Genomic DNA, 21,690 nt, shown 5'->3' on the forward strand with positions numbered 1-21,690 from the left:
CACACACACACACACATGCTCAAAATTCACAACAATACGGATGTACATTAGACTGCATCACTCCCCATACAAAAAAAAAAATCGGTACTATTTTTCCATTGGAATTATAAAATCTATTACATTTTAAGACGTCCACCAAAATATTTCGGAAAAATATTTAGATTTAAGTGAGCTGCACCGATTTGAAAATACCTCCAAAAATGGAGTTTTTTATGAATAAATAGTAAGTTAATAGATAGTTTCTTAAAGATTTTTTTTTTTTTGAAAAAATCCCCTCAAATGATAAAACGGTTTAAGCTTAAAATGTTTGCATAAAAATATTAAAAAAAAATTTTAAAAAAATTTGAACGGAATCGTAATGACGAGATTTTTGATGCTGTTTTTTAACTTTTTTCAAAGATTGGTATAGGAAAAACTTGAATAAGTGAACCTAAACTCTTCCGATTTAGACTTGAGAAGTGTCATTGGAAAGGTATTTTCTCTCACCCTTTTCTTTGCTAATAAACTCATTCAAAGGAATTGAGAGAAAGGTAGGATGAACGAACGTCATTCAAAGTTCAATTAAGATGTGTTGGTATTCGAAAAAAAAAACAAGATGGGACACGAATGACGTTTTATGGCCAGAAATATAAAAGAAACAGTGTGAAAATACCTTTCTACTGAGATCGCATAAGTCTAAATCAGAACATTTTTGACCCAGTTATTCAAGTTTTTCGTAAACCAATCTTTGAAAAAAGTAAAAAAAACAGCATCAAAAATCTCATTCTTACGATTCCGTTGAAAAGATTTTCAAATATTTTTGTGCAGATCTTTTAAAGCTTAATCTAATTTGTCATCTGAGGGGACTTTTTTCAAAAAAGTTCTTTAAGAAACTATTTTTATTCATAAAAAACTTCATTTTTGGAGGTACTTTCAAATCGGTCCAGCTCGCTTAAATCTTAATATTTTTCCGAAATATTTTGCTGGACGTCTTAAAATATAATAAATTTTGTAATCCCGGCGGAAAAACCGCAACTTTTTTTGATGATGCAGTCTAATGTACATAAATACATGATACATACATAACTAGTACACTCCTCGACATACATACATTTGCCTTAAGCTTGTTGTGAATTGGAGTGCTGGTATTGCTGCTGGCAAACCATCGCTTGCAACAATGGCAATGTCAGCAACAATATGTGCGCGCACGCGGTTAAGTCGTATATTTTTATTTTCGCATTTAGCAACTTTTTTCGGTGGCTTAAATACACGAGCAAATAAATGCAATATGCATATGTGTACACAGTCATTTTTTTGTTTACTGTTTATATCTAGCTTTCGGTTAGGAAGCTTGTTGTAGTGGCATCCACCATCGCACTGTCATGTAATGTTGCACTGCATAGCCGCATAAATGGGAATTACATTAAAGTGCACAGACTACACATGGGGCTTACATACATGCATGTGCATGCAAATGAATTAAAATAAGCGTAAATGTACACCAGTGAGGGGGAAAAAAATTGCTCTTCCTTCACAGGGGGAGTAACGTGGATGTGACATCAGGGTTGCCGTTGGTAGATTTTTTTCTCGTTGGTAGGATTCTTAAAAATTTTGGTAGGTTTCTCAGCTCATAAAACAGAAATCATCTCTAATAGTTTCAACAATGACAAGGATGTTAAAATATTTTAAACGGCACTAGAAGAGCGATTCAAAAGCTTACCACACGTGTTTGCAGAAAATTTAATTTTTATCGAAAATTAAAAAGAAAACAACTTATTGTTAGTCCCGTAAATCGAGAATCTCAAAGTTTTTAACCGCAGCGCGAAGATTTTGCCCCAAACCCGGAGGCTCTTAGACCCGGACATTTGTCGAGCCTAACCGTGGGGCTTTTTACCGTACTTCTGTTTATATATTTTATATATATATATAAAATCTACGACGCAATTTTATTTTGTGCTACGATTTTTCACGTCATTACGTCTACGTCATTACTAGGCTTTATTAAAACTATAAACTATGCGAATTTGTTAAATTTCTGTTTTATTCGTTTTAGTGGATAAATTACTTTTACAAAAATGCCAAACACGTTCACATTGAAGACAAAGAATGTTTCGATTTATGCACACTTAGACACTCGTACATACTCGTACCTGGTGTATGAGTAACATTTTCCGCGTTAAAGTTTCGTTTTCTTTTATTCGCAATAGAAACTTAAAATGAAAATTTTTTGGAAAAATTACCTGATCTAGAAAAACGCGATACAGATACGCAAGCTACGATCCAAAATTAAGATTACCTGCCTCGGCGTCTTTTGAGTTACAGAAAGTTTAAATTCAAACGCTTTTGCATCGCTTTTGTAGCGAACATTTGTATACAGCGCAATCCTTAAGCACCACAGTAGGGGCGCAGGACATAAAAAAACGTATGTACGCCTACAGCCCAGCTATGGCAATGGCAACAAATGGTGCCACGGCTTCTAGACATGCTGCGTATATATGTAGGTATCTATCTGTATACACATATGCAGGGAGAAGTACATACATATGTACATATATGCTTTAAGCGCTTAGCCAAAAAAAAAAAAGGTGGGTAATAGGGTCCTAGTTGTAATGGCACAATCGCGCCGAATTTCTACGTGCTTACCGCATGGCTGCTGCAAATCTTGTGTTGCGCTATTTACATATTCATACAAACATGCATACATATATACAAACATACACGCAAACTAAGATAAGTAATCTCCATATGAGCCATGACACCCCAGCGCCAACTCAACTTGGCTGTAATAGAGCAGTGTAGCTGTTGCCATTGTATGCCTTGTCCACTAAAGCCAAAACAGCCGCTAGGCACTTCATTATCTAGTAGCTAAGCGGATGGGATATAAGGATATACATATGAATAGCATAAATGCTCGACTGAGAGTTGCTAAGGTGTGGGTAAATATTTATGCGTAAATATGAGTGCACAACTACAAACAAATGGGGTACTGTTATCATTTATGAAAACATAAATATTTAGTGCAAATCACTTCATACAAACGTGCTTACATGCATATATTCATACAGTTGCCCCCAAAATAATAGGGCTAGAACTTTTTTTTTAAGTCAGAATTTATTTAAAAGAAATATCGAAAGGTTAAATGTCAAAAATAAGATTAATTCAAAAAGTTATTAAAAAAAATTCAGTACAATGTAGAATAACAATATGGGTATCAAATAAAGGAAAAAAATTAAAAATTTACAATTTTGTTGTTCATAAAGACAAAAAGGTATTGAAAATGTCCTTTTAAAATTGTATATTTGAATATCCTTGAGAATTTGCCATACTTATTTATTTTTGAAAAAAATATATGTTCAAGACTAATATTGCACTGAATTTTTAAAATAGTAATTGTTTTTTTTAATAAATCATATTTTTGAAATCTCAAATTCCTTTTAAAAACTTCTGACGTCAGAGAACAAAAAACTGAAAAATTAGACCCTCAGTTTCGTCACAGAATTGATTTTCGAGTGTTCTGAATTTGTTTGGTTTACATATTTATTGGAGGCCTCTTAAGGCCATTTTATTTGAATGTTTATGCAGTCTGAAGTGGTTGTACAAGTTGGGTAGTTCAAGGCTTCACAGCGGATACAATGAGATATAATTGTGAATATGTTAAGTTCAGATAGAAATTTAACCGAGTCCATACAAAAATTCCAACTTTAACAAGAAAAACATAAAAAAATAACACATGTATACAACATACAAAAAATCATGCCACTAACTGATCTAGAGAAAAACGGTATACAAATCCGTAATCTGCGACTATAAATTAAGTTAACATGTCTCGGCGTTATTTGTGTCAATTTAGCTCGGTTCTATGAAGTAATTTATTTTACAGATTTAGTATGAGAACGTTATAACCACATTTTCTTTTATTGCGAAAATGTTTTGACAGCGATTTAATGCCTTTATTATCTGAACACGCGCAAAGTAGAATTTAGTGCATACAGTGACTCAAACATGTGTTCACATGGTCATTTTTTTTTTTTTAAATATTCACAATATTTTCCAAGTTAAAAATTATTTCTAATATTTCTATAAAAAATATTTTCCATACCATAACCAAAACCATATATAGTAAATCAAACACTCAAACTGTACACAAAATTTAAAAAACCGTAACGAATTTTCAACAAAAATTAAATTTTTTTATAAATTTTAGAAAATGTTCGCGTATGCAGTTTTATAGCCCATACAATTTTAGGTATAATAAAGTGAAAGTTTTAAGCGGCTGAAAAAAATTATAGTCAGAGGCGATGTCGTCTGCAGGCGAATCGTTTGTGTGGCCTATCGTTCGAGATATATAATAAGGCTACTAACTTGAAAGACTTTATAAATATGAAAAAAAAACAACTTGTGAAGACTCGTTTGAGTCGCTGTATGTATGTATATTAGGTACTTGCATAAAACCATACTTACGTACATACATACGCATGTACGTAAATTAGACCGTATCGCAAAAAATTTGCTGTATCCCCTAAAACTTCAACTTTAGGTCCTAAAGTATTGCTATAAGGCAATTTCAAAAAAAAAAAATTTTGGTCGAACGTAGGGATAACATTTTGAATTTTTCGGTGTATCTTCGGCATTTAGAGGCGTATCTTGAAGTGTGATAGATATATCGATGTTCTTGTCTCGCGGAAAAAATGTTTTTTTTTTTTTTTGTTTAAGTTCATTGAATTCTAGTACTTACCAAGCAGATCTCAGTTCCTACCACCCTAACATACCAACCTAATGTAAGTAACTTAAAGCTTACCAAAAATCCTTAAACTTTTGCTGAGACTGCTTTTGAGTATTCCAATAGATCTATTTACAAAAAAAAAAAAAAAACAAAAATTGTTTGTTGCTGCATTTCGGTATCACCGTAATAGGTAAAGGTAAAAGGGCGACACCTGGAATCGGCCAAAAAAGTGTTTTTTTTCGAAATTGCCTTCCAAAAAGACTTTAAACTCAGCCATGTACAGTGAACTTTTTTATTTGCTTACAAGGCGGTACAGTCTAATGTGCACACTAATAAAATTATAGAATAATTAGCTAACACTTGCGCTATTAAAAACAACAACCGTTGATAAGAATATAAATATGTATGTATGTGAAAAAAGCACGTAATACCATTTCATTTCATTTAGCTAATTTAATATTTTGAAGTAAATGTTTGCTTCCCATCGCTTTTACTTTAACTTTGAGCTAGTTTTTTTTCCACGCGCAATCATGCCCAGCTGCACACTAAGTATTCAGCTATCTAAGTGACTTCTTCTCGAAATACTTTTCTTATATACAAAGTTTCCACATCTCTCTGCACTTTAACCTTTTCACTACTTTGCATATTAAAACTTTTCAAAATCAATGTTTTCACTTGACTCGTAAACTCTTTTTCTCTTTCTCTCTCTCGCATAAACTTTACTTAAAAACTAAAAGCAACAGCAGCGCCCATATGTACATAGCTGATAACTATTATATGTACTCAGTTTGGGGTGTACAAACACACAATTTTTGAAACTATATACATACATACATACATATTGGCTATTTAGCTAAAAGTAATTCATGTAAAAGTTGTAACTATAAATATTTTATCGGCGCTAGATTTACTTTGAATGCATTTAAGTTAAGCAAAATTTAATAATGCAAAAGCTTTAAGCACATAAGCGGAAATTTATAAACATACATGTATATATATATAAATACATATGTACATGTCCTTTTGTGGGCATATTTATATTCATTTGAGCATATGTCGTTTTGAGTGTACAATATTAAGAATTAATGCAAAAAAAAAACCAAAGCCGCATGCATATTAAGTGGGTGGCAGAATTAAAATTACTCATTTTAAATGAGAGATTATGAGCAGTGTGTGTGTATGTTTGTACATATGTATGTATATGTATGTATGCATTTCTGTTTAAGTATTATCATTTGGTTTATGATATTGTAAATTTAGCACTGCATTAATACATAATTTAAAATGGTGTTTAATTATCGAAATTACAAGCGCGGAGGGCAATTTATGTCTGTTTATACAAGCATTTTTACAATTTGAATGGAGTGAGTAGCTGCGTTTTATTATACGCAATGGATTTAACGCAAACTAAGAGGGGCCGCCTTTGAAGTTTAAAACATAATTAAAGACTGCGCTACAGAAGGAATAACAGGAGGCTGGTTAGGGGTTTAAAAACGCTGTCATGCGTAAATATTCGTACGACTATAGCCATTTTTTTTTTTAGAGGATTTTATAAAAGTATAACTTTTTATTATTGCGTATACATTAGGGTGGTCATTAAAAATGTCAAAATCATGACACAGCGCTTTATTTTGCTCCACGTACAAAATAAAGTTATTCACGGAAATTGAAAAATTAAAAAAAATTTCTCGGGGTTGCTAAAAGGGTTTGAAAAAAAATAACTTTTTTTTTTTAACATCAGAAACTTTACAAAATTTTGACTTCTATTAGCTTTAACGCAGCGATTTAATGAAATTTTATGAATAAGTTTCAATTATATGCCAAACTTATTAAATTTCAAGTAAAATTTTTGTTGCTAGGAGATATGGGATGGAGATAATTAAAACTGTGCCAAGTTCCATTTCGCAATATTAATGCTAGTTCTTTATGTAAGTGTACAATGCTATTGTCAGACAAATAAGGCGCGTACACTCGAGTCTAAAAACGTACACTTACGCATCACAACTGTACCGAGACTGGCTAAGCATGCGGCCTTGTACCGCGAACAAATTGCTCTTGCCAAGGAAGTAAACAAAAATGTAGCACGACAACAGCGAGTGTATATGAATGCAATAAAATAGCAACAAAAACACAAACACACATAAAAACAATGCGAGTAGTATGTACGTACAGTGGCGATTATCCTGGTTTGTAGGCTGCGCGTAGGCATATTATCCTAGTTTTTGAGTCGCTTTTCGAGGACTTGCGCTTATATGTATTACACAAACATATGTATGTGCTTATGTATGTGATCTCACGTACGCCCACAACCATGCTACATCAATGAGACAGAACAATTAAATTGCCCGTTGTGGTAAAAAGCACTAAATTTAGGTTGTTAACGGCAACGAAATGCAGTCAAATGGAGGCAGTAACATCCGTGTGTGGGTTTCTAATGAGTTCATCATGCAAGCATGTACGCACATATTTTGGCTTACGATTGTAAAAACAAGCAAAAAAACATACATGAAATTTTAAACGCAATTTGGTGTAATAGTCACATTGCATTAAATTGATGCTTATGCGCGGCGAGATATTGACAGCTCATTGCGCAAGCGAACAAGCAATGAGCAGACTACAATTTAAAATTTTACTATCTTCATTAATAACAACACGGAATGCAGGAAAAACGTGCGATTGCATGTCTGCATATTTAATGTGCATTTGGAATATCAGTTTTTTTTAGTTACGGACGTTGCAATTGTTGGAAGTTGGAGCTGGAATAAGCTAGCTAAACAAAATTTCATTTGAGTTCAATGCAAAAATACGATCGTAGAGTTCTAACACTTTCCCTTAAAGAAAGAAGAAAAAGAGCTAGAAAATCATCAAATGCTGAAGAAGGACTAAGTGTGACCCACTATCAGGCTTTTATCCTCCGCTTATATGACTGGGTAGCAAAGTTAGTTTAGAAAAATGTATTAAAAATTTTTGGGGATGATACGATATATTTAAGAAGCCAAAATTTCACTAGCAAGTTTGTCATCAAATAAAAGCGGGTTTTGGTGACGAATCGTTTAACCTGGGGCTCCAAGACTATTATTAAATACGTGGCGTGTTAGCATCACTACTGGTGAAAAGAATCTGAAAATATGAAATTGAGAATTCTTTTCGTTTCTTTTTAAATCAGAATTCTTATTTTTCAGGAAATCTTAGGTAAATTTTTTATTGTGAAATTTTAAATCTTTCGATAAAAAAGCTATCCATGTAAGGACATAAACCTGCATTTCTAGAAGGAGTCACCTGAATCTCCAAGACTCCTAACAGTTTTTTACGAATCTTATACTAATCTTTTAGCTAACTTTAATATTAATCACAAGAAAAAGCCCACTCCAAAGAAAATTGGTGGCCCAGCTTTTAGTAGAGTCCGATAAAATCCCAATAAATTCCGAAATAATCCTGAAACAACTCAAAAAGCTACACAAACTTTTCAAAATGTCACGAAAAAGTCCAAAAATCCCCAAACAAAAACGCAAAGGTTACTGGAAAATTTCAAAAAAGTTTCCAAAGGGTCCCGAGAAGTTCCTAAAAATGCAGGTGAGTTCCGAAAAAACCTGGAACAATTAAAAAAATTATACAGACCTATCAAAAAGTCAGGAAAAAGTCCAATAAACCCAAAAAAGAACCCAAAAGTTACTGAAAATTTTCAAAAAAGACAAGAATGAGTCCCGAAATACCGAAAAATATACCGAAAAACTTCCGATAAATTCCGAAAGAAACTTAAAACAACTCGAAAAAACACAAAACTTTCAAAATCTAACGAAGAAATCGTAAAAGCCGTAAACACAAAGTCAAAAGTTCTGAAACCTCTCAAAAAAGACTAGATATTCCGAAAAAATCCCGATATATCCCGAAAAATTCAAACAAACCTGAAACAAATCGAAAAATATAGGGACGTTAATATTTAAGAGTAAAATAACTTAATCAACATTTAATCATTATGATATGAATTTCATTTTTTTTTCGCTTGAAACCAGTCTTGAGTTTTATTTACTAGCTCAACGGAAATAATTATTAATTATTATTCATAATCTTTATTGGTTAAACTCGAAATATAAAACTCATTGTAAATTATAGTCACGAAATAGTTCAAAAAAGTGCCAAACAAAAACCCAAAAGTTACCGAAAAATCCCAAAAAAATACATGAATGAGTTATGAAATGTCCAGAAAAAAATCCCGATTAATTTCGAAAGTATCCGAAAAGTAAAACAGTTATTTCAAAAAATCACGAAAAAGCCCAGAGCACACTCAAAAGCTGCAAAAAGTCCGAAAAAAGACTCTGATGAGTGCCGAAAGCTCCGGTAAGATACCGATTAATTCCGAAAGAACCCGAAAAATTATACAAAAATTTCAAATTTAAAAAAAGTCCCAAAAAAATCGGATGAATCCCGAAAAAATTTAAAATCCAAAAAGGCGCTAGCAAATCCAAATTCGTATAGATCCCGAAAAAATCCGAAAATAACGCAAGCATTCAAAGAGTCACGACAAAGTCCAAAAAGCACCGAGCAAATCTAAAGGTGACTGACTAATCTAGAAAAGCAACGTAAAAATTCCAAAAACACGCCAAGTAAAACAAGCCAGAATCCCGAAAATGTATCAATGTTTTACTCAGTATCGAAGTTGGTTACAAATGCAAATTATTTTACGCCGCACAGCGAACGTATTATGCGCAATTGTGGGCAATTTCGCGGTCTAGCTACGCACACTGTGGATGCACATCGATGAGTGGGTTGGTGGATTGTACGTCTGGGCTAGCAATTAAAGGATAGAGGGTATTTAGCCCCATATAGTACATATGTGTGGTCGTTTGACTACACACACAAATGCAACTCTTCTAATAATATACGTATGGCCATGGCGTATACGCAACTACATATAAAACGAGAACTAGCATAGTCACGGTGGCGTATGAGTAATGCCATACAGTTTGCTTGCAATATTTATAAAAAAATCAAACTTTAAACTAACTAAATGCATTCAGCAGGCTTGTATGCATGTGTGTGTAAATGTCTTTTCTTTTTTTTTTTTTTGTGTGGAACATTTTATGCTTGTCATTGTGTTGTTTAAAACTCTAATCTCTATGTAAATATGCTTTAAAAGATATCGAAATTCAAGTGAGCTACTTCTGAAAGAAGCTCAGTTTGGCGTATAGATATTGTTGTTGGTTTTTTTCTAAGTACATATTTATTTGCAAAATATTTCAGTTGTATACGAATATGTTCGGTGTTGTAGTATCCCCACAAACGGTAGTATATTTTTGTCTAAATAAATGTAGATACAAACCTACATATTTGTGTTTGTTTAGAGACAAAACAAAACAAAAAAGAAGAAAGAATGAAACGGAAAGCGTTACAAAAATTGCTCAATATAAAGTGGCATGCAAAATGTTGTTCGCATGTGTGCATTTTTTTATCGTTCGTCGTTTTGCATTTCACTTTTTATTATTTACTTTTTATGCATTCATGCTATGAGCATTTTGTGCAGTGCTTGGTATTTTCATCGTACGTTGTCGTTGTTATTGTTTTATTGTCGTGCAAATGTTTGCAATTCTGTATGCGAGTTGGTGCATATGGGTTTGGGGCGGGTTTCGGTCGCACTCGCATCAACCAATTGCTCTGTCTATTTGACACCACTTCGGCTTCGGTTGTCGCGTTGTTGGATGGCAGCATTCGCCCGCGGATGTGCTATTATTTGCTAACTGGCGCGCAAATATTATTCTTTGCATACTATTTACGTTTTTTATTTTCAAAATTATTCTGCCTAGATTTAGTTATGGTTGATGGGGATGTTGGTTTTCGTTTCACTTGCGAATTTTCATTTCCATTTTCATTCAAATTTTTTATGCTATGCACGATTTTGCTATCACAATTCCCACAAAGTTACATGCATATATTTGTATATATATGTACATATGTATGTATGTGCGCAGCTTCTATACTGCCATTTAACTTTTTGGTTTCGAAAAGTGCAACTTAAACGACCCGAAAATTAAATTAAACCGCGCAGCACTAAAACAAAAGTGGCTGCAGAAATGCTGGCAGCCTCTGGTGTGCGAATAAAGTTTGGAGGCGAAAATTGCAAAAAAAATAAATGTCAATTTCAAGATTGAATTCGATGTAAAAGTCAGTAAAAAGTTGCGTTCAATAAATGAAAGTAGGCAATTCGCATGCGAGATCGGCGGAGCAGTAAAATAAAAATAATAAATTGCTTGAAATATAAGTAGTGGAAAACAAAATAAGATTCTAAAAAATTATATAGGTAAAAGATCTTTGCAACTGCTATTTTGCACGCCAATAAGCTGCTGCACTCTGGACAGACCGTTTTCAGTGCTAATAGTTAAAAAGATTCCTGCGTAAATGTAGCCCTTATTTACATAAGAAGGCTAGCGGAGAAAGAGTTTTATTAATAGTTTCCTCTAAGATACACTACGGTCAAAATTGTAACAACCATTAACAATTTCGTTTTTGGTTGTTGTTTTTTCCGACAGGGTGGATGTGTGTGTCTATATATATAAAAATGAAATGTTTTCCGTATGACGGCGATGCCTGGCCAAACGGCTGAACCGATTTCAATTCTGTAAAAAGTACTTTTTTGGCCCTTCTGTGTGGCAGGTTTTTCGATTTAAAAAAATTTGAAATTTTTTGTTGTTGTTGCCGAAAAATTAAGAATGCTGAGACGTAACGATTTCACAATTTCATAGAGTTTTCTGTACATTAAATGTCACTAAACTACTAAACGGCTAGCCCGATTTGGTTGATATTTGGAACATGTATCACCACTTGGAAAATAAATATTCTGAACAAAAATGCTTTCGCTAGGTGGCGCTAGAGTCGCAATATTCCTAAAAACTGCATTGCCTTGCCGATCTGGCTCATATTTAGAATACAATTTAGCCAGTTGAGAAGAAATATTTGGGATAAAAATGTACACGATAGGTGGCATTGTGGACGAGGTATTCCTAAAATTCGAATACACTGGGAGAATGATAGATATCTACTGTATGTATGTATGTAAGTATATGCCAGGTTGCAGTCTAAACGAATGGACAGAATCGAATGAAATTTTAGCAGAGTATTGCTTTCACACCTGGGCTTACAATAGGAAGAAAAAAATTGGGATTCGACAAGGGGGCGTGGCACATCCCATAGGCGTGCAATTTTTTATCAGCTATAACTTCGGAACCATAAGTCACACGAACTTGGAATTTGGTGTGCAGACATATCAATGGTAGGTGCTTATAGGAGGGCTATTTATATATGAGTTTGTAAAAGGGGCGTGGCACCTCCCATAAGCATGAAATTTTTTATTAGCTGTAACTTCGAAACCATAAGTGACATGAAATTGAAATTTGGTATGCAGACATATCAATGGTAGGTGCTTATAATAAGGTATATATAAATGGGTTTTTGAAAGGGGGCGTGAAATATGATGAACTTTGGTACGAATACATATCCATGGTAGGTGCTTATAGTAAGGTTTGTATACATGAGTTTATAAAAGGGAACATGGAGCATATGCCATAAATTGGGAACCATAATTCACATGAACTTGAAGTTCGGTATGCAGACATACATATATATGGGAGTTGTTTAGAGTAAAATATGAGTTTGTAAATGGAGGATACATATGTATTCATCATAGTCTTCAGACCATTTCTAAACGGAAACATTAAATCGTTTTTTTTGATCCCGCGATGCTGTTAAATGGAAAACGCTGATTCAGAATGAATAAATCTCCTTCCGAAATAAGCTTTCTTCCTGAAAAGTGCTAAGCGAATAGGCAGTTAAACGGAATGTACCTACTGTCCTATATTTTGACTTATTTACCCCGAACGTTGTCGGGTGCTCTGCTAGTATTTTTATAAAGTAGTGTATTTTTTTATAAATTTTTTTTTTAATATTTTTAAAATTTTATGTAAAAGATAAGTCATTACAGTAAATTTTGACCCTATGTATGTAGGTGTCACAGAGCACCGTTATTGCTCAAATCCTAATAAGATTTCGGATGAAGATTTTTCGAGAGGCATGTACCTATAGTGTAGTAGAACTTTTCTCATCCAATAAATACATGTACGAATTTTGCATCTCCAAAGCATTTAGGATGAACTTTTAGCAGTTAGAACTACAGTGAGGTATTTTCGGTGGCAAGGCATTGTACTGACTCCAACTAACCGCCAACTATTTTAAATTTTATAGATTGTTGATTGAACGGGAAACCCAAAAAACCATCCGGAAATTTTTGAAATAAAAATTAGCAATTCGATCTCAAAAAAAAAACAAAGAAAAAAATAATAATCTCATATGAAAAGTTAAAGTTTGTCGCAAAAACCCTTCTCACAAAAACAATTTAACATTTAGAAAGGAGTAAGTCTTGTACGGGCCTTTTGTAGATAGTCAAAAAACTTAATAGAAGATGAAATTCTTAATAGATGATGTAATTTCTACAACATTGACATCAAAGATGCCGTGGAATCTGACTTTATGAAATTAAAACAAAAAAAATTAGCTTGCTAGCTCATATTAAAATTAATAGATAATACCTCAATGTTAACTATTAAGAGCTCTTGCGACCTATTCAAACGCTAAATGCGACAAATAAAAATCGTAACCTTTTTACCCAAAACTATTGCCATTCTGCGCGCGCCAAGTACATGTGAAAATTTATTAGAAGAAATGGAAATGGAAAAATAAAAGCAAACTAAAATACACAAATTAGTGATCAAAACTATGGAAATTTGAAGACATGCAGCACTCATTTGCGACGGTTGCTCATAAAAAAGTAAACAAAGCCTTCTAATGGTTTGAAAACACCAGCTGTGTTGTACCAAGCGAGCTTATAGCCATACACGGCGAAGGCATAAGCGAAAAAAAAAATATTAAAAAAATGCAAAATGCAGAAGAAACGAAGAACAAGCAAAAGTTCACTTGACCATGCCGACAGTGTGCCATTAGCGGGTAGACAGAAGGCAATTAGGCATTGCAACTGTAGTATAGAATGTGTGCAATAGTATGAGGGATATGAGGTGAGCGAGCTATGTAGCTAATAGTCTGCAGGTGCTACTTTTATGCTTATTTATGTTTTGTTTAATATGTGCTACAACAAAGCTTTAAGGTAGAGCATAAAATAAAATAAAATTATTTACCAATTTATTTGGGTTGAAGAAGGAATGGGCAAGGAAATACTTATGGAAGAAACTAAAAAGAAGATATGAATAAATGGGTAAGACCGGGATTGTACACACAATATGTACCTTAGAGTGTATCACGATGTATGGGGCGAAAAAAGTACAATTAGTTCCAAGCGATTTTGAACATTCGCTAGGAGAGTATTTCAGAAAATTAACAAAAAAAAAAAAACGTTTTTCGGCACCATGTAACAAGTAATCCGTCGTTGTGTAATATATTTCAATATCTCTACAACGGTAAATCATTTATAGGAATCGGACCGAAGTATGAAGAGGTTAGAGAAAAAACTATTTTTACGGGATGGCAAAACAATTTTTTTTATACTTCTAAAATACTATCATAGTGAGTGCTCAAAATCGCTTGGACAAATTAAACTTTTTTGTACTACGGTCTAATGTATGTACATTAGGATGCATCAATCTCAAAACAAAAAAAACCTGTAACGTTTATCCATCGGAATTATACAATTTTTTATATTTAACGACTTCCGCCAAAGTATTTCGAAATTAAATTTAACTTTTAAAAATAATTTTTCCTAAAATTACCTCAGATGATAGAAGATCAAAAATATTTAAAAATTGTATCAATAGAAGCAAGAGGTATTTGGTACAGCTCATAGAAGTTTTAATATTTTCCCAAATATTTTGGCGGCGATCTTAAAATACATATAATACACTTTACAATTGCGATGAAAAACTGCAACTTTTTTTGTGAAGCACCATAATGTCTACACATAACTTTCGCATAGAGCTGAAAAATGTTCAGAAGTTTTTCCAAAAAACTTCCCTAATTTAAAAAGTATGATTGGGGGCAAATATTTCAATTTATTAACAGTAATTAAAGTATATAATTTCATTAAATTTTACTTAGAAACTGCTACGCTTACTGACTAATTTAGACTTTGTCTGCACTTTTAGTTCGCATGAAAGATTTGGAAGTATTCAATCTTACTGCAAATTAAATACAAATGAAGAGAGCACATCTCTAATCGAAAGCACTTCAACATCGCTAGTACTAAAGCACATACATATGTAAATACACTTCAGTTGCTTTTAATAACAGTCGACATGGCGTGGCTAAGGGAGTATACAATTTAACGCATGCCACGGCGTATACGCAACTATAAAAAGCGATAAAATGGAACGATGGATGCCTATCCCATCAAATAGTATACATATGTATGTAAAGACTATACATGTGAAAGGTGTTAAATGGCGGCGTTACACAAAAAGGCAACAATAACTAAAACTATGTAAATAAAAAGGTACAAAGGCGAAAGGCACTCAGTTGCAGCAACAAACGCAAAATGAAATGAAATGGAACTCAAAACCACTCATAGTTGAAAGCAGAGCAGACGCCAGTGTCCAAAACTCGCTTAGTTCGTAGCACAAAGCCAATGCGATTGACAAAAACAAAAGAAAAATGTATGTATGTAATGCGCCAAAAATGGCAAGGAGGCGACATCAAAGTAATGCGAAAACGAAATAAAAACAACAAAACGGCTCGACTAGTCAGAAAAACAGCCGCGCAGAAACAAAAGCTAGAAACTGAAAGTGCACTTGTGAGCCGTTATGGCGACAGAAATGCAATAACTGTAGTCGTATAGACGTCGTTGGCAGCAAAAAGATCTGTCACGAATTTGAGGTAGCCATCAACAGCATCACTTTACCAAAGTAGGCAAGTGCCGCAGCAGCAGCAAGGCGGCGTCAACCTGGGCACTTCAAGCAAGAAATAACGAAATATTATACATATGTAGGTGGTTTGTATAAGAAAGAGTGGGAGCACACGGCAGTGCACGCTACGCCAGATCGTTAACTGAAATTCAAATAAACGGTGGCAGAAATTGTAATAAAAACTGTAACCAAAACTACAGAGCAACTTAAATCGACAGCAAGTAGATGTAACTGGGAATGAAGTATGTATATGCATATTAGGGTGCCCATCGAAAATGCTTTTTTTTTTTTTGGAAATTTCAAGACCCTACCCCCTGATTTGATTCGTTACAATTCCAATTCAGAATTTCCATTTCAAATTCAGAAAGTTACAATTCAAATTCAGAAATTTCCAAATTAAGTTCAGAAAATTTATATTCATTGTGCGATATAAAGAATTTAGGTTTCATAATAGAAGCGACTGTGTCACAAAGTTTTCAATTTAGTTTTATTCAGTACTACATAGCAGAGCAGCCGACGTCGTTCGGGGGAAAAAAGCAAAATACAAAACAGTAATAGAAATATTCAGTTCAGCATAAATTAAAAGAGACATACAGCCCAATTCTGAATACTCCCAAGGAGTTTGATCTCCGGGAATTTGTTTCTCCCGAGAAAGAAATCCTCCAATGATTAACTCCCAGAAAGTAGCATTTTCCCCGAAAATTTGGAAGGAGAAAATTGAAATTCTGAATTGGAATTGTAACTTTCTGAATTTGAACTGGAAATTCTGAATTTGAATTGGAACTGGAAATTCTAAATTTGAATTATAATTTTCTGAATTTGAATTGGAAATTCTGAATTTGAATTGTAATTTTCTGAATTTTAAATAAAAATTCTGAATTGGAACTGGAAATTCTGATTTTGAATTGCAACTTTCTGAATTTAAATTGCAACTTTCTGAACTAAAACTGAAAAAGCTGTAGAAGAAGGAATGGAAAAGAGTGGCCACTGAAAAAGACCACAAAGAGCAAGAAAGCACATCAACTTTCGCTGACTTTTCGTTTTTGGAGGAGTTGGTTTTTCTTGTTTCCCTTTGTCGACGGTTAAACTGCCAGACAGAAAAAGGAAAAAAAAGCGAAAAGCTTTTAAAGAGGGGCAATGGGCGGTGCTGTCAAGTCAGTTGGTTAGATGAAGAAGACAGTTGGATGGACAGCCTAACTGACTGCACAAGCAAGCAAGTGCAGACCCTTCAACACCACCCACTCGCACATCCTCTTTAAAAAGTAGGGATGACAATGAGTTTGCAGCGCGCGTTCTACTGACTACTTGAATGTCTGTTTGAGTGACCGCTGCACTGACAGTTTGACCGACGACGACATGCACCCTGTCTTCACTTTTTTCTTGTAGTGCTTTTGGGTGAGTATTCTATGCTTTCCCCTTCCTCTCCACCTTCTTCTGGTTAGACCAGCTCACCGGCAGATTGCTGAGTAGCGCCTGGAAGTATGGCATCGCGAGTAGAATATTGGTGCTACGGCCACCACTGGTGGCGCTTGTACTGCCGTGCAAAAAAGTACAAAATTTAAATTAGAAGACAAAAAAAAATACCGAAACAACGCTTCAATTGCTCAAAAGTCATAAAAGATAAACCAACGACAGACAAAAAAACAACAAACGCATAAATTTCGTTGTCCACAAACAATGAAAACAGTAAAATGAAAGGAGTAAAAAAAATGTGTACAATTTTATATTTGAACGATGACAATATTACGACAAACGAGTTACTCTTGTTGTCAATGCTGCAATCTCCCTTTTACTGCAAGGACCCACGCCGACGCTTTAAAGGATACACGCTTGCTCTCTGCGCACATACAAGTGGAATAACTGGATTGGGAAAATCTTATTAGGAACGCTATCCAGCATTCGCACATTTAGCCAGCAATACATACGTACAAGTACAAATGCATATTAGGGTGTATCACTACCCATAAAAAAATCGGTACTGTTTTTCATCGAAGTTGTAACAGGTTAACTCGAGCTGGATCGATTTGAAAATACCTCCAAAAATATATTTTTTTATAAATAAAATATGATTAAATTTTTTTTTTCCAAACCTCACTCCAGAATTTAACATTAAAAGATCTGCATGAAAATGTTTAAAAATTGTATCAATGGATTAAAAAAATTTAAAAATTCAGCTCAAGTCTTAAAATATAATAAAATTTATTATTCCGGTGGAAAACCCGCAGCTATTTTTGCCGAGGCGCCCTAATGCACATATATACACACGCATATATGTTCACATGCAGGAGCACCCCAACGCAAGCGGCAAGAGAGAGAGCATACATGCTTTGAGATTCGCTTGCAACTGCAGGGCAGCTGGCATGCAGCAAACGATGGGGAAAACTATCAAATTAAGAAAAGTTGATAAACATTGTTGTGGTCACAATAACCGCAGCAAACACTGCCGAGATACTGCATCGGAGGAGAGTCAACGCAGCTGGCTGGTCATTAAGAAGGGCTCTCCTGTAGCTTTCTTCGTTCTGTGCAAACAAACTATCAAACCATATACCAAGTAAAACCCGCCTTTGGTCGGACAATTTCGTACGCCATTAAATGCGTGCACATACGCGCACAAGGGTTTCAGCAGTCAAATAACAGCAGTAAGCAGCAAGCTACCACAACTAGGAACTGATTTGCCAAACTATAGGCATCTTGTTGCATTAGGATTGCTTTGGATAATAGAAATGAGGTCGCGTCCAGTTGACGATGCTCTCCTCTATATTTATAGCTATGTAGTTTAAAGTAAATCTAAAAGCAGTCACTCACCTCGTTCTCCATCCATTATGTTGCTGTCCATATTTTGTGCCTCATCGGTTTTGGATCGTCGATTGCGTTCACGCCCACTTTGTTGTTTGCGGCGTGTGGTTTGTGAGCTGTAAATAAAAAAAAAGAATAAAAATAAATTAAATTAAATGAGTCAGTGGAATCGTCGGTTCGAATCCTACTGAAAGAAGTCTGATGAAGTGTACCATTTTTTCAAATTATTGTTGCTTTTCCACAATAAGTTTTTCATTAAAAAGCGGCCTCAAGCTCAATAAAAATTGTTGAAAATCTATGTATGTATGTATGTAAATCCCAATTTCTGAATACATACATACGCTGCCGGAAAAAAGTATTGGCACAGCGAATTTTGCACAACATATGCACCAATTTCTATTCTAATAATTTCCGATAATTTTTTATAAAAATATGGTTTGTTCTACAACAGCCAGTTCTGGTTGCTGAACTATCAAATTTTGATTATTGCTAACTCTACAGCAACTGTTAAATTATTTAGTAATAAATGCCTTCAGATCCACAGCATTCGTTCGATTTTCAAAAGTGAGGTGTTTACTTTTTCGAAAAGAGTTGCCATCAGTTAAGAAATTAGGCTCAAATTATTTAAAAAGTTAATGGTTTCGAAAAGGTTTATATCTTAACTACGTGTAGGAGGGTTGCCACATGTTTAAAAAATGTAATTCAATTTTAATTAAAGGGATTTGGTAAGTGAATAAGATAACACTATATGGGTGTCAGACAAAAGAGGTTAAGAAGGTAGTAGGTCAAACTAAATTATTTTATACCAAAGTTACATGCAATATTAAGACTGGATTTCAAGTGAAAAAGTTTTAAGAAATATTTAGTTTGACAATCCAGAATGTTTTTGATGTGTTTGAGAGTTGCCGCAGTTTAAAAGGTTAAATTAAAATTATTTAATAAATTAAATGAATTACTAAACGATGGAAATGGGTCTAAAATCCTTTATCTCAGAACTAGATTTAGGAGGGTTGCCCCCCGTTTAAAAAATAAATTTCAACTTAATTCATCAGTTACTTGAAAAGTGTCATACCATATTTTTGGTTCGAAAATAACTTTAAAGAGGGTTGCCGCTTAAAAACCCCAAATTCAAATTAATTCATCAGTTAATTGAAATACATATGTATAACAATGCCAGACGATAAAAAGATTTTAGTTTAAAAATACTTTTAAATGGGTTGCCACCTGCTTGAAAAGTCGAATTTGTTTTCCTTATACACAAGCTGCATAAATGCAATATCGAAATATTAGTGTCAAACGAAGGAGTTTTAAAAAAACTTTAGGCTGATAATATTTTTAATTAGGGTTACCATCAATTTTTTTGAAGGTCATCACATCAGCAACGTTATTTCGAATTTCCAAAATGAGAAGTCAAGTTAAAGAACTCGGATTCTTGTTGAGGTTTTTGAATAGGCTTTCACCTGTTTAAAAAGTTAAATTCAATTTTGGCGTTTCAACGCCATGCGGGTTCACAAGTATTCTCTATTTAGATGAGGTTCCATATTTTGACGGGTTCTATGTGAAAAGACATATCTGAAAATAATTATTAAAAAAGGCGTATCTTAGAATTCGAATTTAAATTGGCTTAACTTAATGTTATAGTTAATAGATATTTAAAAATTCATTAAAGTAATTTTAAATTGTACCTTACAAGCTCTAAATCCAAGTTACAAAATTGCCTCAAACTCTCTGTGCCTTCAACTTTGTTTCCAATTTCAATATTTCGCTGCTCTAATTTGGCTTTACTCCAATTCCGTATTTTCTAAACCCATTTTTCGTTCTCGTTTTCTTAATTCCCTATTGTGCAGTCAAAACGTAAGTACCCAACATACTTTACTTCCTATGCAAGATGCAAAAGGATAACAAAAAACGAACATCTACACACGGAAGACGAGCACAAACAAGTAAGCTGTAAACACATAAAGCTCTACTCCGGTATTAGAAGTGGTTGAGATTGAATCGAGCGAGACAAAGTGAACTGAAGTGACGAGAGGTAAGGAAAAGCAAAAGCGACAAAGCGGATGAAAATATTTAAACAATATGTGATTTGCAGTCAACATGGAGTTGTTTGTTTGTATTGCGATTGAGAGCAGAAGTAATAAGGCAAAGCAGCAAATACATATGTATGAAAAAGGAAGACATGAATGTTTGTACATTAGACTGCACCACCTTTAAAGCAAGACCATTTCCAAAAAAAATAAGATGTTTGTCTTGGTCTTTTACATTTTTCAGTGATGCCTACATTCAGCATATATATATATATTTTTTTTTTAAGTTCTACGGAAATAAACAAAAAGCAGCTTTATCACAAGTTTCATAATTTTTGGCGAGCTTTAATTTACTGACATTACAGTGGTATCTTAGGGTGGTGGGTAAGTAATGGAACAGGGTACTTGAGGTCAATGAGTTGAGGAGCAAAAAATGTATCTTCGAAACAGGAACATCGGAATATCATACTTTAAGATCCGACTGTAAATGCCAGAGGTATGACGAATAATGTAGGGGTCGTTCAGCAAAAAAAAAAATACTTTTTTTTTTTCGAAATTGCCTTGCAAAAATTCCTACTTTAGGCTCAGGAGTATATATGTATGTTTGTTAAGGCGGGTAAATTTGTTTTTACTATGTGCGTATAGGATAGGAGGCTTTTGCATGTGCATAATTGAAAGCAAATTTGTCCAAGGAACCATGGGTCTAAAATCAATGTGGAGTTTACCAAATTGTGAGTTTGCTAAATTGCGAAAATAGGATTCGAAGAAAGTATGAAAATGTTCACGATTGCGCCCTCTATTGAAAGCTTTAAGCAAAAGTTAAGCGCAGAAATGGATTCCTCATACCAGAAAGCCTATAGCATGTTTCTATATAAAATTTAAACACTTCTTTACAACACTACAGCAAAATGCTTAAAAAACCTTTTTTCGTAATTTGGCAAACTCCAAATTGATTTTAGACCTATGGTTTCTTGGGCGAATTTGCTTAGAATTACACGTAAGAATCATTCTGTGCTAAACGCACATATGTTGACGAATAAATCTCCCATACAAATTGACCCGGCCTAATGTACGTAATGTAATGTACTTGTGCATGTGAGTAAATTTGTGACAGCTACAAATATGAAAACACACAAAAAAGTCATACAAGTGCACAATCCATTGTATTATCACGCAGCTGCTTGAAAGGATCTAAGGAGCTGCTGTCGAAAGGATATGCGAGCACACTTGTGGATTTTGTACTTTTGTGTATGCACCCCATTTACTGAAT

The 21,690-nt window shown here is 34.0% G+C and overlaps 1 long non-coding RNA gene across 3 annotated transcripts in view; it reads right to left on the reverse strand.

Moving 5' to 3' along the window:
- Positions 1-21,690, reverse strand: part of LOC118735606 — a 69,644-nt gene that overhangs the window by 27,630 nt on the left and 20,324 nt on the right. For 2 of the 3 annotated variants that reach the window (XR_004992618.1, XR_004992616.1), the window contains exon 3: positions 18,403-18,509. This is a non-coding gene — a long non-coding RNA (uncharacterized LOC118735606). Of the gene's footprint in view, positions 1-18,402; positions 18,510-19,742; positions 19,966-21,690 lie in introns of all 3 variants that reach the window. The other variant, XR_004992617.1, reaches the window with a different exon arrangement.

The sequence above is a fragment of the Rhagoletis pomonella genome, unplaced genomic scaffold (assembly GCF_013731165.1).
Source record: "Rhagoletis pomonella isolate Grant_MI unplaced genomic scaffold, Rhpom_1.0 Rhpom_scaffold_00003, whole genome shotgun sequence".
Lineage (NCBI taxonomy): Eukaryota > Metazoa > Arthropoda > Insecta > Diptera > Tephritidae > Rhagoletis > Rhagoletis pomonella.